General features: G+C 42.4%; 1 protein-coding gene across 4 annotated transcripts in view; it reads left to right on the top strand.

The window, feature by feature from the left end:
- Positions 1-15,843, top strand: part of B3galt1 (beta-1,3-galactosyltransferase 1) — a 560,539-nt gene that overhangs the window by 504,748 nt on the left and 39,948 nt on the right. For all 4 annotated transcript variants that reach the window (XR_005877172.1, XM_040745498.1, XM_040745497.1 and 1 more), the window contains one exon: positions 3,167-3,291. The gene's annotated coding sequence lies outside the window, so the exon portion shown is untranslated. The remainder of the gene's footprint in view (positions 1-3,166; positions 3,292-15,843) is intronic.

Below are 15,843 nucleotides of genomic sequence, written 5' to 3' on the forward strand. Positions count from 1 at the left end.
CAAATATTCTCACAGAAATTTCTCACCCATAATTGGCACCGGCAAGATTTCTTCTTGCCAAAGGGAACTAAAAAGAAAGGACAATGCTGGTGAACATAATAGAATAATGCACTAGAAGAACTATCACTCCTGAGTCTGGTAGAGTGAAAATTAAATTAAAATCTGGGTGACAAATGTTGAGTCTAAGTCGTTTCCCTATTTAAAAAAACACAACAATTTATGTAGTCAGTTTTCAGTGATTCGCCCAAAGAGAAATAGCAATAATGGCAATTACCCAAAAGGATAGACGGTGAACAAATTAATTTCTACTTGACTTTGAAATACTGTTTTGTATTCTAGCATCTGAATGGAGTTGTATTTTACATCCTAGAAAGATGCAGTGCCTCTAGCTTAATTACTGAAATTGCATGGGAGAAGTCAAACTAGAAAGTGACTTGTACATTTCCTCTTGTCCTATAAGGCATGTCTTCATGTTCTATATTATTTTTATGAATTAGATGTCGTTGCCTTTTAGAGAAATATTGTTTAACCTAAAGCACAACAAAAATGCATCAAAGTTTGTTCTGGTTTCTAGTTTTCTGATATTGGTGGAAATGAATTACTTTGGTTAAAAGAAACACTCCCCTCTATCTCCCTCCCCCCAAACACACTTTTCCTTTACATTGTCTGGTAAACTTTAATTCTTTTAATGTGCTAAAACAATAAATAACAGCATAACAACTTCAGAACAGGTAGTCAAAATACAAATTATGTCTAAATAAGACTTGAAAAGTTAAACTACAACATCTGCCCACAAAAAAATTTGCAAACTTTTCACATTCTTTTTGTGGTTGCAATGTTGATTTTTTCCTTAGTAAATGAGTTAAAAATAAATTAAGAGTGGCTGGTATAGGGTGTCATTTATGGTTTTGCTTATTTACATAATTTCCTTCAGCCTTTGCTTCCTTTTCATCATTCCATGATTTTTTAAACGTTCAATGTTAGCACTGCACATAATTCAGTTTTATGTTATATTTGCCTCTTTATTTTACATAGATTTTTTTATAAAAGCAAAGGTAACATGTAATATTCTAGAGAAAAAAATCTTCCAGGTGTTATTTTCCATGAGTATTTTCAGTACTCACATTAGTTATTAAAAGTTATGTCTATGGAAATTATTTTACCATGCAAATAATGTACTAAAAACTGTGGAATTTTAAAATTCATGTAGCCTAAAAATCAGCTACATACTCTCATATGTTCTTAGTTATTTGATACAATCCCATTTCATAATAATAGAGTTTCTCATATGATAAGACATTACCAAGTATTGTGGGGACTTAAGATGCTTGCTATGGGACTTCTTTGTAGTATTTGATGTTTGACCAAATTTAATTTGCTACTTTTGACTACATGAAGGATACCTTGAACTGAACATTGACAGAGCTCTGGAGAGGTGGGCTAAGCAGTGGAATACTGAATAGACCTGTGTTCAAACAATGTCTCCTCTAAATATTCTGCACAAGGCGTTTAGTTCTCAAAGGACAAATAACGTTAAAACCTAAGAAGACTCTGGTGATAGTGGTAGATAACAATTATAATGGTATTCAAGTATAATCCACATTCAGTAAATGTGCTATTGCTACAAATACTGCTTAACACTTGTTACCAATATAGTGAGCATGTTTGCTTACCTTGTGCAAATACTATTTTATCATCAGTTCAACTCGCTGATACAGATAGTGTTGTTTCCCTTGCTTTGAAGTAGGACCTAGATCGGTTAAGTTATATTTAAACCCAACCTAAACACATCCATTACTTAAAAATAACAGTCATGTAAAGACAATCGGCTTCTATTTGACCAACTGGAACCAGCATATAACTTCAGGAAACCCACTAGACAATGCTTCTGTTCATATGCCACCTTCTCCTCCTCACAGCTGACTTCTTTGGCTCAAATCCACCCAAAAAGATCCTAGCATTGGAGCCATGCTTCAGATGTGGGACATTATGTGGTGGTATTCTTCTTATGATCTAACAAATAGAGCTAGCCTGAAGATCAGAGTGCAAAGCTAGCCACACTAGTTAGCCATAGTAGCCAGGCAATGATGGCACACATCTTTAATCCCAAAAGCCACACTAGTTACCCATAAAGGCCAGGCAATGGTGGTGCACACCATTAATCTCCCCAGCACTCAGGAAGCAGAGGCAGGGGGATCTTTGTGAGTTCAAGGCCAGCATGGTCTACAGAGCGAGTTCCAGGGCAGGTTCCAAAGCTACACAGAGAATACCTGTCTTAACCTTCCCCTCCCCCACCAAAAAAGAAAAAAAAACAATTAGGATTTGTTCTACAACAATAGGCATTGTAGTCACTTACCTTCTCAGCACCCTTCCAACTATGAATGGTGAGACTAGAATCCCTCCAGTCCTCCATCAGGAAACTTTGAACACTGATAGTTTGAAAACACTGAATCAGATCCAGGAAAGGCAGCTTTTTATTGGCTCTCAACCAATTATTTAAGCAAGTCTGATCAGTTTCAGCCAGTCTTCGAGTGGCCACGAGTGAAAGTAAAGATCCTACCAGAAAGGGTGACACTGCTACCTACCTAACACCTTAGCTTTGCTTTGCTCAATCGGCTTCCCATCTCTGGGTGCAGTCAGTCATCACCTCGAAAGTGTGATGCATTAGAGCATGGGTAACCCTGATCCTCATTAAGCCTTTGACATTACTGTTGCCTATATGAAGTTTTATTTAATGAATTAAATCCTAATTTGTACAACTCAAGAAATTCCCCCATAAAGTTCATATTTCTAGTTCCCTTGAAAATCAGGTTATGACATCATTGTGCCTTTTTCCTTATGGCATCAATGACAACTGTCAGTTCAGCCTGAGTCACAGCTGGCTCTCCAGCAGGTCTCATAATCACCAGACAGACACACTCCTTGTCACCTCACACCCAGACTGCTTATCTTCTGTCTACTCACCTGACCTTACATGCTGCCCTGGAACTGGCTCAAACTCTGTCTTATGCTTTTTTACATTTTTGAAACTTTTGTTCAAAGTGTGCCCATATCTTATTCTGCTAAATAGAAATCTTTTCAAATTAGGCAATCCTACCTTTGTTCTCTCAAATCCAACTAACTTCTGTTATATGTAAAGTTTTCCCTCTTTCTCATGTCTACTTAGGATTCTGCAAGTTGGTGAACAGCAGCTTCTGGAGTGAACCTCTCCAATGACCAATGGATACCGTGCTAGATGCTCTCTGCAGCTGGGGAGAGAAGAAAACAGAGGCAGCAGGCGTGGTCCAGCAGGTAGGAGAAGAGCTTGCAGCTCTGTTTGTGGAGCCAGTCACAGAGGAAATTCAGCACAATGCTACAAGAGCAGAAGCCATTCTCTAGTAGCTAGTGAGTGATAAGAAATGCTGATCCTAGCTGGGCATCTATGGCGCACACCTTTAATGCCAGCACTCGGGAGGCAGTGGCAGGCAGATCTGTGTGAGTTCGAGATCAGCCTGGTTTACTGAGCAAGTTCCAGGACAGGCTCCAAAACAATACAGAGAAACCCTGTCTCGAAAAAATGAAAATAAAAAATAAAATAAATGAATGCTGATCTTCATTTTATTACCCTCTCTTGATGCACTTGGCCATCACTTGGCTGTTTCACTAGAACTTGGGTAACTCTGACACTCACTAGGCCTTTGGCTCTCTTGTTGCCTGTATGAAGTTTTATTTATTTAATTAAATCCTAACATGCATGTAAAATACATGAGAAAGACAAGAGAATAATCATAGTTTAATAAATGCAGCCTTAAAAACCAAAAACCACAAGTATAGATGTCTTTGACACTTTGGACTGGTTTTAGTAAATGACCTCCTTGAAAACGAATTCCTGGGGACCACCGATTTCCTTCAGGTAACCTGAGACAATTCCTCCAAGGCCATTCATTGGTTCTTGAATCGTTGCTGAAATAACTTTGCCTCACAAGACAATTGTACTTGTCACTTCTTTCTTATTCAGTTAAACATACGAAATTTGTATATTAAAATGATGGCAGGGTTATTAAAAATATATAAAATGCAAATGGTAATAAAATAATATTACTAAAAGGAATATTAAGGAAAACATCCTTATATGTCATTTGCCCTAAATGGCATAAAATTGTTGGCAAACTTTGTGCAATGTGGTTGGGGAAAAGAACGCAGTCTCCACAAGAGGTCACTGGATTCCACTTGCTCCTCACCATAACCTTCTGATGATCTGTGACTGGTCTCTTATCTTGTCTAAACTACAATTTCTTTATCCATGAAATGACCAGCTATGACCAAGTACCTTCTAAGTGCCAGCTAGACCATGAGGACAGCTGCCAGTGCAAGGTGGGAGACAGCTCTGAGTAAATCCCAGCAAACCAATTTTCCAAAATCAAACTCAACAACATACCAGTATACTGTGGTCCTTCCTCTTCGTCTTTGTTTATGGAAATTTGCAGCAGTTATATTGGTTTTCACTACCCTTTCTGACTTCCATGATGCTCTAGTGGGTGGGCTTTGACCCTTTTCTTTTTTTATTATTTTAATTTTAAATAGCTTGCTTCACATGTCAATCCCAGTTCCTTCTCCCTCCCCTCCTCGCGCACCCCCCTACTATCCCTCCCAGCCTCCCACTCTATCGCCACTTCCTTCCACATAGGGGATATCTAGAGTCTGTCATTTCCCTCAGGGCAGGGTCCAGGCACTCCCCTAAGAGTCCAGGCTGAGAGAGCATCCATCTTTGTGTTATGGGCACATGATGTCTATTTGTATGCCAGGGATAAACACTGATCCACTGCCCAGGGCCCCATAGGTTGCCCAGGCCTCCTCACTGACTCTCACATTCAGAGGGTCTGGATTAGTCCCATGCTGGCCTCCCAGCTGTCGGTCTGGGGTCCAAGAGCTCTCCTTTGTTCAGATCAGCTGATTCTGCTGGTTTTGCCAGCCCATTCTTTGCCAATTTGCTCATCACTCCTCTCTCTCTTTCACTGGGTTCCATGGGTTCAGTGTTTAACTGTGGGTGTTTGCCTCTGCTTCCATCAGTCACTGGATGAAGGTTCTAGGATGGTTATAGACATCAAGTTCATTATCAGGAATGGGCATTTATGGTGGTCTCTCCACTATTGCTTAGCTTGCCAGTTGGTGTCATCCCTTTAGATCACTAGAGGTCTCACTGGTGCCAGATCTGTCTTCTAACCTATGATTCCCTCTTCCCCCTATTCTACCCCCCACTCAACCTTCCTGTTCCCCCATGACCTACTCTCTGTTCCTCTTCTCCCCCTCTCTTCTTCCCAGCTCCCACTCCTCGCCATGTTTCCAATCTGTTCAGAAGATCTTGCCTCATTCCTCTTCTCTGGGGTACCATGCATATCTCTCTTAGGTTCTTTCCTGTTTCCCAGACTCTCTGTCAGTGGAAGTGCAGACTGGCACTATCCTGATCCATGCCTAAAATCCATATATGAGTGAGTACATACCATGTTTGTCTTTTTGTGACTGGGTTACCTCACTCAGGATGGTTTCTTCTAGTGCCATCCATTTACCTTCGAATTTCAAGATTCCATTGTTTTTTTCTGCTGAGTAATACTCTATTGTGCAAATGTACCACATTTTCTCTATCCACTCTTAGGTTGAGGGGCATCTAGGTTGCTTCCAGGTTCTGGTTATTATAAATAACGCTGTTATGAACATAGTGGAGCAGATGTCCTTGTATGAATTTGCATCTTTTAGACATATGCCTAAGAGTGGAATTGCTGGGTCTTGTGGTAAATTGATTCCCATTTTCCTGAGGAATCTCCATACTGATTTCCAAAGTGGCTGTAGGAGTTGGCATTCCCACCAGCAATGGAGGAGTGTTCCCCCCTCTCCACATCCTCTCCAGCATAAATTGTCTTCTGTGTTTTTGATTTTAGCCATTCTGACAGGAATGAGATGGTATCTCAGAGTTGTTTTGATTTGCATTTCCCTGATGGCTAAAATGGCCAAGAGACACTTAAGAAATTGCTCAACATCCTTAGCCATCAGGGAAATGCAGACCCTTTTCTTCTTGACAATATTCCTAGTCTATTTCTGTCTCTGCCCTGTCATCTCAAGGCCAGAGGTAAGATGAGGCATAGTGGAATGGAGTCAGCATGCACTCCAAAAGGGCAGATATCAACTGACATTCATGCCATTATAGCCATAGGATTCTCCAAATTTAAACCAATGTATTCAGTATTTAAATACACAAGGCTGATTGAGCACAGAGTCAAACTGCCCACACTGTCTTTTCTTGTAGGGATCTAAGGGGTCAATGGAAACCAACTAAACACAAAGCTAAACAATAAACCAATAAGACAACTTCTAACTGTGGCAAACAGCAGGAAAAAACACAAGTGCTCAGGCTGTGCGAGTGAAGGGAAGAAAGCCCGAGATCTGAGAACACAAAGAACTGTTTCCAGGCGCCTCACCAGAGGCATCATAGATACCATTCTCTGTGACAGTCTATCTTGTGATTTGACTCGGAGATGTGGTTACTCTCCCATTTGGAGCCTCTATGACTCAAAGGGTCCCAGCAACCCACTGTGAACAGCACAATCAGCTGTATCAAACCAGCACCATGAGGAAGCTTTTATTAATACTGTATAGAACTGAGCCTGCCCCACCCATTCCAAGAGGAATCTGCAAAGAGGACTGGGGATAAATCACAGGGGCATGTTCACACCAGAAGCCTTAGTCCTAGCTGCCTCCCAGAACTAAAAAGGGGCCAATATGGCTAGATTACAGTAAATTAGGGAAAAGGAGCAAACCTCAGAGATTTTCCTACCCCAAGATGCCTCAGTTCTTGGCTCCTCTGATGTTTATATTCCTGGAAGTGCCTTAAACAGATTAAGTAGCTTGACTGAAAATGCCTTTGATTTGTTTACCCAAATCAAACTCTCATATTTTATCGCCTGCCTCTAGATTGTGAGCATTTTATCAAGAACTTTGCATGTGGGCTATTGATATGATAATGCAATCCTAATGCCTGTTTGGGAGCTAAGGGCTTTTTTTCTTTTCAACCCACTCTGAGCTACACTGAAGACTAGGAAGGGCAGCCCACAATATTTTCCAATGAATAATGTGTAATATTGGGCAGTTTTTGAACTCTTAACTTTTGTATCAATTCGTAAAAATTTTCTGCCAACAAAATCCAGGAAAAGGTACAAACTTTTAAAGGACTGTTCACTGAACCTTTAGTGTTTACATAGCAGGTATGTCTTTTGCACTTAAGATCTTGTTTGCTAACAAAACGCTGCTGCCCCCTCCCCCACCACACACACACACACACACACACACACACACACACACACACACACACACACACACATTCAGACAGCAAAAGGCACATTGCATCCTGGCATGCAGTTCATTTTCTTTGGAAGGGAAGAGCTGAGGGATGGCCCCTGGGATCAGACTGCCCAGGCACTTCTTCATCGCTGACACTGCTCAGCTGGAGCCTCTGATGTGGTCAAGCCCTTTATTGGGCTTCCCAGAGTTTAGAGGAAATGCACTCATCTGGTACCTCAGGTATTCTTGTAGCATTCCGAACGTCTCAAGGGTTTTTATTTGAAATGAATGAGATCTTCATAAAGGAGAGGAAAGGTAAGGGGAAGAAGAGAAGGAAATGGATCTAAGATTAAAAGTCAGTTTTCGGTTCAGGGCCCCAGCTCTGTGAGAATGTGAGAAAGAGCTCACTGAATATGATCACGAAGCCAGGGAGTGGGGGAGCACCAAACAGCAGGGTTCTTCTCCATCTGGGCCTGCTGTTTGCCCTCTACCACTAGAGGAGATGGCCAAATCTGGAGTTTCTAAAGTCTTCAAAGGATCCCTCTAAAAGACGAATCCCAGGTGACTGTTGGTCTAAGAGACACAGTTCAGCAAAGCATCTGGACCAAGCTGCCTTGCAGGAAGCACTGCTCTGCTAATTGCACGGCTTCCCTTTGTTCCACCTCATCCTCTATAATTAGCTCAGTCTTGAAAACAGAAGTTGTCTACAGCGTTAAACTCCTTACACAGCACATCCCCTAATTATTTCATATCTTCGCATTAGGGGCTAAGATACTTGTGGTGAAGGGTTGGATCTGTTTGTTATTTAATTACTTAGAGAAGGAAGACAGGAAAGGCAAAAAGATTATTAAAATAATCTCTGGTTGACTCTGACACATACAAAAGCTGACTTTCCTTTCTGTCCTTATGCCTTCCCTGCCTTCATCTCTTCCTGTCACCACCCCTTCCTGTCTCCACTCCACCCTGTCCTCTCTCCTTCCCACCCTCACTCCTTCCTGTCCTCATCTTCTTAGCATCAATCAGAGAGTTCATTTTGGTCATGATAGTTGCATGTTACCTTTTCCCATGAAGAACTTCTCTGTTTTTTCTTTAACCACAGGCATTTTAGATGTTGCAAGTTAGCCCCAGTGTTTCCCAATCAACATTCCAATGTTCTGTGCGCTGATTTTTGGCATTCCTTTGCCTTGCTTGATGGGGTAGAGTAGAGCAAAGACTCCCAGAAATTTGCTCAGCTAGTTCTCCCTCCCCATTTTTTCTTTACCCATTGACAAAGAGCATTTTCTAGCCTTCCATAGAAGTCTTTAAAGCTGGACTCTCTAGCAAAGCAAGTGGAAATGACGCACTTCATCTGGGGCCAGAGTTTTGAGGAGGCAAACGTACTTTCTCAGGCTCTTTTTTTTCTTTTTCTTTTTTTTTCTTTTTTGCACACAGTGGGAGAACTGAGGTAGCAGCACTGGAGAGTCCTAGCAGGATGAAACTGGACTCCTGAATCACCAGGGGAAAAACTATCTGGGCAAGCATTAAAACCACATTAGGCCATTGCACAAGTAAGAAACAGCCCTCTCTTATTTAGCCTCAGAAAACTGAGGCTTCTTGAACAACTGCAGGTTTAGACTTACCTAACACGAGATGCACATGTCTGCGTGTCACTGTGAGTGTGAGATTCACTCTTTCTTTCTGAAAGCCCCAGAAGACTAGCAACGGAAGGAGGCTTTCATCTTGAACTGTGAGTTTAACTGAATTGGTGCCTCATTGGAAGTGGAACAGATGGTCATCAAAATGAAGAGTGGAGGGTGCTCTACACCATCTCCAGGACTGTGAATGCCATTTTTCTCATTTGCAAGCATCTGTCTAGAATTGTGTAAACAGTCTCATAGGTGACTGATTTGGATTGCAGAACAAAAGGAATACCCTGTTCGTTTCCATATGAAAATGTGTCGTACTTCATTACTTATTCAAATACTCATTATCCCAATCAGCAAATACATAGTGGGCACATTTTACATGCCAAGCTGGCTTCTAACAGGATTGATCAGTAACAGACCTGGCTTCAGCTCACTCCAATCCTAAATCCTCTGGGAGATCCAAGTATTCAGAATTAAAGGATCACACAACTGAAATTGCACTCAGCTCATGGCTTAGGCTGCTGGGTTCCTCCTACAAGAAATATGGTATTGCCTGTCTCTCAGATTTTGCTGTGAGTTTAGTTAGATGATATTTAAATACCATGATTGTGAAATCATTAACACTGTGGTTAACTAACACTCAATACATTGTATCTGTTAGTGTTCATATTAATTTAGATAAATATTATGAACTTGATTAGCCTGTTAGAAGGACACCTAAAATCTCCCTTGAAAGTGTCCCTAGGTGTGGTAACAGAGACCTTCAAAGAATGTCAAAATGTCCTGGATGTTAAAAACTAAAATAAAAAATTTAAATAGTAGATAGAAAGGATCTATATGGCAGGAAGCACTTTGAAAAACTGAAGATGAGATGTCAGAGTAGCTTTACTATAGATAGCAAGGGCGCTGTGCAGGAGGAGGCCACATGGAGTCCCGGGAGCTACCCTAGCAGCTGGTGGCACTGAGTGATCTGACTGGCTTGGCAGTTTAGGAAGATCATTGTGATCCCAGAGGAATCAAGAGGAGCTCCTCATAGCAGAGTACAGGAAGGTGTGATTCCAGAGAGAAGTGACTGCATGTGAACTTTCTGCAGTGGCACTGGCAGGTCATACTGGTGATTAGGAACAGAGATAAGGGCAGAGTTAAGAGCATTTCTAGTCTTACACACACACAGGGAACACCGAGGAGAACAACGGTAACGAATTTGCTTTTGTGCGTGTTGCCTCCAGGTGTCTTTGAGATAAGCAAGTGTGCACTCAAGCACTCAACTAGCTATATGAGCCCAAGACACATTGATACTTTTCAGATGCTACTGGCATACAGATTATTACTAAGAAATTTTTCCTTAGAAAGCAAACAAAATTCAGGGAAGGAAGAGACCCTGGGACTTAGCCTTTAGGAACTTGTAAGTCAAGGAGGCTCTCTGAGTCAGTTTCCCAGAGAAGCAGAACCATTTGGCAGGAGCTTCCTGATTGCAGAATCTAATAGAGAGGTTCATAGAAGCTGGAGACATGGGAAAACAATATCATCCAAGTTCAAACACACAGCTGGAAAACATAGAAGAGCTGATGATGCCACTGAAACAGGAAGATGGTGACTGAAAAATTCCTGCTTTTTGCTTTGTGTGGGCCTACAAAGAAATGATACGTTGAGCTTCACCCTTATGATAGGACAATATATATCTATGTAAATTTCATCCAAAAACTCCCTTAAAGACAAATTTCAGAATAACATTTGGCCAAATATCTCAGTACTGTGACCCAGTTAAGTGGACTTGAAAAATTCACTGCCAAATACAAGAATGGAAAACCAGAAATAGTTACCCCTTTCCAGGTGATATAGTAAGTACCATTAACACAGCCTGTGGCATGGTTACAATGCAAACCCAGGGATTTGACAGCCTGAGTTTCTATTATAACTTGGTCATTCACTTGTCTGTGACACTAGACATAGCTTAACAATTTAGCATTCTTGTAATTTAAAAAAAGCAGCACTCAAGAGAAATACACCATGCAATAGAGCTTGAGTGATGGGAGCTTTTATTGGGGGAAAGTAAGTTGGAAAAGGGAGGAGATGAGAGGGAAGACCAACCTCTAAGGACAGGAGCAGCAAAAGAGAAGAGAGAGGCAGAGAAGTGGGGGAAGGAGAGAGAAGGAGAGACAGAGAGAGACAGGCAGAGAAGCAGAGAGAGAGAAAGAGGGGAAGATGGGAGATAGATGGCCCTTTTAAAAGGCAAGGTAGTGAATGTGCAAACGTGGTGCTCTTAGTGGCTGCAGCCGAGGGCATATCCTTCAGAACCCCTAGGTCAGGCCAGTACAGATGCCTGAATACTAACAAGCATCTCATCTTTAAAGCATATATAGAATTCCCTAAATTCCCTACCTCTGAGAGTCGTAGAAGCTACATTATTAAAAAAAAACAAAACAAAACCTAAAGGGCTCAGAAAAAAAATGCCTGAACATAGTCAGTGCACAAAGACCCTTAAAATACATAAAAATGTTTTTTTTTGGAGGATAGATGTAGACATCACAGTTCAGATCTGTCTACAGTGGTAAGGAGGAATGGCAAGAACACAGCAACGGCAAAGAAGGAAATGTGATAGAGGCATTGGGCTTCACTTCAAGTGAGGAGCCTGTCAACAAAAGGAGAAGGCAGCTTCCTCAGTGCTTTAGGGAATTCTAGAACATTCCACCCTCTCCTCCCATTCCATAACAACTGCACCAGGAATGAGCTATGACACTTGTCAGATAAATCCGTCCTTGTGCTCTCCAGAGAGCCTTCTAAAGATCTCCTGTTGAGATACAAGTTCTGACAGGCCTACTAAAGGGTGTCTATAATTCCGGCTACTCGGGAGGCTCAAGCAGGAACATCATAGGTTCAAGATCAGCCTGGGAAACTTGTGAGATCCTATCTCCAAGTAAATAAGAGGTGGTACAGCACTTGCTTATCAAGTGGCAGCTTCAGTCCCCAGAAATACATAAGAGAAAGGAAAGGGGAGATGGAGGAAAGGATGAGAGAGAGAAAGGGAAAAAAATGAAGCAACACACAAAGGTTACTGGACAGACACCAGTAGCAGCCTCTGGTAGAACTATGTGAATTCCTTTTCTGATAAATCACTAGGTTCCCAACAGAGAAAGACCCCTGCACAGGAGATTTCAAGGAGGCCTGAAGAGGCTTCTGGAAGGTAGATAATGACTTGGAAGGCAGAGGAAGTTAGGTGAGAAGGTCAGATGAAGGATGGATCAGGGAGACTGGAAGACTGTAGCTACCCTACATGTCTATGGAGGTCATGAGGCACCATGTATGTATCCTGCCTGCATAGGATGCACTTAAAACAGCTTCCAAATCCTTGGATTGCTTGTTCTAAATAAGCATTGATTTTAAGAGCTTATCTCCCCTACAGTAAACCAAAGGAATTTTCCCAGAGTCAGTTTTCTTGCCAACCCCACACTGTCCTACAGCCCTCGGTTAAATGATTTCCTGTCCCGGCATCCTTCTCTTCTCACTTCTGAGGGCAGGATTCTCTGCTGAGTCTATGTTGCTCAGGAGAGTTGAGAGTGCAAGCCACTCTTCCCTCTGGAGCATCCCCTCCTCTGAGTCTATCCAGGACTTGCAGAAGGAGATCTGGAGTCACTTTCCTTGAACATGCTTTTCATTTCTCCAGGTACTGGGAAAATGCTTGTCAAGCTACAGGGTCAAGAAATCAGCAGCCATGGTGAGGTTGGAAGGCTGTTTGTTTTCCTTTTAAATTAAATACTTAAAAGACTTTGGACCATGACAAGTCAGAGCAAAAGATTCACAGTTATCCTCTGTGCCATCCTTTCAGTGCTATAGGGTAAGACCTGAATGTCAACACCATTTCCTGGCTCAGAGTATAGGCTGGAGTCACCCAATGCTCCTCAAGTTAGACAGCCTTTATCAGGGCAGGAGACAAGTTATTCCTATGCATGGTTTCCATAATTATCAGCCTCATGTCCTCGAGTGGCTTTAAGCCTGACACACAATAGGACTGTGCTGGGTCACCTGAACCTGGTCCCGTTCTCTGCACTCACTGAGCTCAGTGCTGAGCTTGTGGCATGTGCCTCCCCTGTTGTTATCCCAGCACCTGGTCCAGCTTCCTCCACATCTCCAGAGCCTAAGAAAGCAGAGTTCAGAAGCACAGACATGTGAGCCTTTGGTGTTGATGAATATCTTCATCTGGAACAGTTGTCCAAGCCAGCACCCAAAAAAGAGGAATAATGAGAAACAATGAGACAGACCCCATCCCTGGGTTCTGCAAACAATTCAGGGAGACAACACTGTGTCATCTTTACTAACCCCGAAAGATTGTTGAGGGCCAAGCACTCAAGAGAATCCCTGTCAGGGGTGGGCTGAGGGTATTGGGGGAGCTGATGAGAGGTACTAAATAAGGACAAGAGGACACTGGAGGCCAGGTATGGGGTGAGAGGCATGAACTTATATAATGCAGGACTATTTGAACATAAAACAGTTTTACAGTGTGACCTAAAAAATGCACTTTGCAATAAGACAGTCAAGCTTCCTGTTCTGAGGCAGAGCAGTCCAGGTTCCTGAACACCACTGTGACAGAGCTTACAGGGGTTGTATGAACTCAGAGACTGCTGTCCCACACTTGGCCTTTCTGATGGTTGGTGTTTGTTTAGGGCCTTGGATAGACTGTGATAAATTCCTCCCCAAACTCTGCCTCAGCCACTGAGAACACTGGATCAGAAAGTATCCTAGTTCCCAATCCCTGGCTTTCAGATGTTTGAAAAGTCACCAAGGGCAGCTGTTGAGTGAGGTCTGCCCACATCACGGTGTGCTTTCCCCAGGAATCAGTGACAGTTATTCTCAGCAGATGTCACTAGTCTCTAGAGAGACTGCTGGAGAGGCTGCACAGAGGATTCTGGAAGCACAGTAGAGACTTCTGCAGGCCATAAACCTGTCACAGCCAAAGCCATCATTTCCTCCCTGCTCTCTTAGGGCAAGGTGTTCTAAGGTCTCTAACAACACCTAGAATAAGTAGAGGCTTATTTTCCAGCCGGTTCTACAAATATGTATTCGGCTACTCAGAAAGCTTCTTGTTCAGCTCTGCCATGGTTCAGCACTGGCTTCCTAAACCCAGAGCTCAGAGCCTGAAAAGACACCATGGCTTTGCAAATGCCAGTTGAGTGAGCCAGCGTAGACCCAAAGTCCCAGAACATGGGAGTGGAAAACTGTCCTTCATGAATAAGTCTACCTACCACCTCATAAACGACTTCTATCATCTTCCCTAATGGCATAAAATATTCTTCACAGGCTAATGAAATGTGTCTAGTGTTTGATGGACTGCCTTATGAATTAATGAGCAACTGCCGCATGGAACACTGTCTGTGGGCTTTTGAAAAAGCCAGAGATCTGATCAGGAGAGACCATTTGGTTGATGAGACCGACTGTAGTGATGGGCAACCTTTTCCTGTGTTATCTACATAAGAGCTGAGTTAGTCACAGTACCACAGTCCCAACTGAGCAGTTCAACTGTGTCCCTTTCTTTGTCAATTAGGAAAGTAAATCATAAGGCAAGTAGACAAAAAGGGAATTTTATATAGGCGAACTTGGTTTTCACAATTCTAAACCTAACTAGGGAGATCATTATGCAAGGTTACTGTGTGCTGTGTGCTGTGCTGTGAGTGAGCTTTGCCTGTAATATCAGATCCCACTTGCATTAGAAATAAATCAGGGTGTTCGGTTTCTTTGAACGTTCACTGTGCAGATTAGAAAACAGGACTGCCAAGGTTCTAAAAGTAATGAATTCACATGGAATTCAGGCCTTTACATTAATGTGCTCAAGTTTCAAACCCTGGTGACCATAATAAGTTGAGACGTCCCTCACAACTGACTGGAATAATTTGTAAATCATAAATAACACAGAATTTTATTACAAACCATTTCTGTTTCTATAAAAGGGATCTCACTCGCTTGTTCCAACCCAATTCTCTTATTATTGATTTAAGTCACTTTAGCTCTTGAAAAACAACAATATAATAATAACTTTTACTGTCAGCTATGTTTTACTCACTTTATCAGACATTTTATAGATTTTTTTATACAGGGTCTCACTATGTAGCCCTGGTTGTCCTGCAACTTGCTTTGTAGACTAGGATAGCCTCAAACTCACAGAGATCTGCCTGCCTCTACCTTCTAAGTGCTGTTATCAACGGCAGATATCACCATGCCCAGCCAGAGACATCATTTGTAACATGTGTACCCATCTAAATACTATATCTGATGTTTGAGAAGTGCAGAAACAAGAGGGTGAAGACTCACTTAGACATTAGCTGCACCTGGCCTGAACCCTTGGGTCCCTCCTTTCCTTACCCTGGAAAGTCTCACTCAGGACTGCTCTTGCCCACCGGCCTCATCTCTAGTCTTTCCCATCACCCGAGGACTCAGGCTATCCTTTACAAATAGGCCACGACAAGATGGGCTAATGTGGGAGAACAGTCCTCTGAGACAAGTAGGAGAAAGAGAGACAAAGCGTAGGAGGGTGAGACAAAAAATACTGTCAGAAAGGGAAGCCAGAAGAAGGAAGTGTCCTGAAGAAGGTCCAAATCCCAAAGAGAGTAGAGGAGGGTGCGTGAGTAGCGTGGGCTGTGAGCAAGTGCAGCTCACTGTGAGGAGCAGCTCTTCCCAGCAGGAAAAGCCAGGAGGACAGAAGTGTTGGCTCTGTGCTACAGAAACCTGGTGTAGGAAGGGGAGAACTCTCTAGACTCTAGAGAAGTGCTTTTCAGCCTCTGGGTTTCGTCTCCCTTGGGGCTTGCATATCAGATATCCTGCATATCAGATATTTGCATTACGATTCATAACAGCAGCAAAATTAGTTATGAAGTAGCAGCAAAGCAGTTTTCTGGTCGGGGGTCACCACACCATG

The sequence above is a fragment of the Mesocricetus auratus genome, unplaced genomic scaffold (genome assembly GCF_017639785.1).
Source record: "Mesocricetus auratus isolate SY011 unplaced genomic scaffold, BCM_Maur_2.0 Super-Scaffold_100004, whole genome shotgun sequence".
Taxonomy (NCBI): Eukaryota; Metazoa; Chordata; class Mammalia; order Rodentia; family Cricetidae; genus Mesocricetus; species Mesocricetus auratus.